Raw genomic sequence first — 2256 nt, 5'->3', positions numbered from 1 at the left:
CAGTGACTTCTCCCAGTGCTGTCTCTGTGCTGGGCTCTAAAACCAGGCTGAAACCCTCAAATCAACTCTTGTTATGGAGGAAGTCACTCAGCTGATTAGCAGCTGCTTTCTCCAGGATTTTAGAGAGGAGGGGAGGTCAGCTATCAGTCCATAGTTGGCTAGAACCTCAGGGTATCCACAGCTTCCCTGACCAGGACTTGAACCCTAGGCTGTGGTGGTGAGAGCACCAGTCCTAGCCACTGGACTATCAGGGACCACACTGACCAGAGTTTGTCCTTGCAGGAGTCAGTGACTTAATAGTGTCGAACAAAGGGTTGAACCTGAATGAGACAGTTACCCTTCAACGTGGGGCCAAGAGTGAACCAAGAACACTACAATGGGGGTGAGAGTGGAGCCATGATGGATTCACAGTTCATCACCTCCACCATCATGTGGACCACCTGATCACCTCTCCCTCAACCTCTCAATAACTCATTCTCCAAACCGGGAATCGAACCCGGGCCGCGGCGGTGAGAGCGCCAAATCCTAGCCACTAGACCACCAGGGACCACACTGAGCTCTCCAACAACAGAGACTATACACAATGACTCAAGAACACAGGACTCTGTGGTCTCAGCTTGAGATGCAGAGGGTCCACCAAGACCACCAGACACCTCAGCCCCCTAAAGACAGTCCACCCCCAGGATCCTGCCCCCCTCTGCTCCAACTCAGCCCTCCATTCATAACTGACTTTGTCTCAGTCTCTTCACAATGCCAGTCACTGAAACACTGACAATGTGATGGGGCTTCCTGTCTTTGCTGCATTTTCTTCAAGGCTCACTACTGCTACTTCCTACAGTCGTCTCTACTGTGTACTTGTACTACCAGTTGTTATGAGCAACTGTGGATTTCTAAATATTCCAGTCCTCAGTTTGCAACTGTATCGTGATGATGGGTCTGTTTAGAGCTGTCAATCAATGTTAATAATTGATCTTAGCATCTGGAGATTATTTTAGGAACACAAATACTTTTACTTCATTCTGAGGATGAGCAGACGTTCAATATAATGATTATTTATTAGTCAAAGACTCCTGCTAGTCAGAGAGGATCTGGGCTGGATTGGAAAGCTTCTGAGAGGGAAACCTTCACTCTGGACTGGACTGAGAACGGAGCAGCCTCAGCTTCCGGGAGCCTGACTTGCCTCTGTGTTCTAAAGTTGTGAGGGCTGACATCACAGTGAAACTCCTGAGATCACAGAGCCTTTGAGATCACAGGCTGACTTCCTTTTTATCCCTAAAATGAAGAATAAAAATGTTGTGTCTGTGTTTGTGTTGCTGCATCAGTTAAACAGTGACTCTGACAGAGGGGATGTAGCTCAGTGGTAGAGCGCATGCTTCGCATGTATGAGGCCCCGGGTTCAATCCCCGGCATCTCCAGCTGGGCCTTTGGAGCCTTCATCTTATCAGCTAAATTGATCCATAAATGTGACAACAGTTGATAACCAAGTACCAGAAGAGAAACCAGTCTGTTGCATATCAAAGTATCTGTAGCAGGGTCAGTGTGACTGTGAGCCTTCATAGCCAGCATGAAGGAGCTGGTTTTATCTTTGCTGGGGAAATCCCACACACAGCTGCTCTCAGTTCCAAATGTGTGTGTCCTCACTCCTCCGTCCTCCTGCTGCCCTCAGAATACAGACACAATTCAACCTGGCAAGTTTGGAGCATAGAAGTGCTCCTGAAGAGATGTGTGTCAGCCCACAGCTGGCTGTTCTTACCTGGAACCTCAAGATGAAACTGCTTCCACAGATTGGAAATGAATCTGATGTTGACTTTTGGACAAATCACCTGTTCATCAGTTCATCATCACTTCCATCCATTTCTACTGCTTATCTTGTTATAGAAAGGAGTCTATCTGCTGTGTGACTGAGGCAGTTACTGTGAGCTGCTGCATGTCTCAGTGTGTGTGTGGGGGGGGGGGGCTGTGTGTGACTGGTCGGCTGCCAAGGATTATTGATGAGATCAATCGTGATCAGCTCAGAGATCACGGCACAGAAGAAGGAGACTTTTTGATTTTTGGGGGTTCAGTTTCTAAGTCAGACACATCATCACAATTTGAAGTTTTCCTCCAGTAAAAAACAAAACAACACAAAACCAAACAAAAACATGATTTGACTTTTGATGTCTACATTTTTTTGGAAATTGTGAGTCCAACAAGCAGGAGGCCGTTTGAGCTTGGAAACTGTGAAGCATCACCAGTAACTGCTGGTTAATTTACACG

General features: G+C 47.1%; 1 non-coding gene across 1 annotated transcript; it reads left to right on the top strand.

Annotated features, from left to right (window-relative positions):
- The first annotated feature begins 1343 nt into the window (after window positions 1-1343).
- On the top strand, window positions 1344-1415 carry trnaa-cgc (transfer RNA alanine (anticodon CGC)). The gene has a single exon. It is a non-coding gene; the product is annotated as a tRNA-Ala (tRNA).
- Window positions 1416-2256: the final 841 nt, after the last annotated feature.

This window comes from Aulostomus chinensis, chromosome 1 (assembly GCF_037954235.1).
Source record: "Aulostomus chinensis isolate RoL2024-O1b breed Wild chromosome 1, RoL_Achi_v1.0, whole genome shotgun sequence".
Lineage (NCBI taxonomy): Eukaryota > Metazoa > Chordata > Actinopteri > Syngnathiformes > Aulostomidae > Aulostomus > Aulostomus chinensis.
This window is presented reverse-complemented; position numbering and strand designations above follow the sequence as displayed.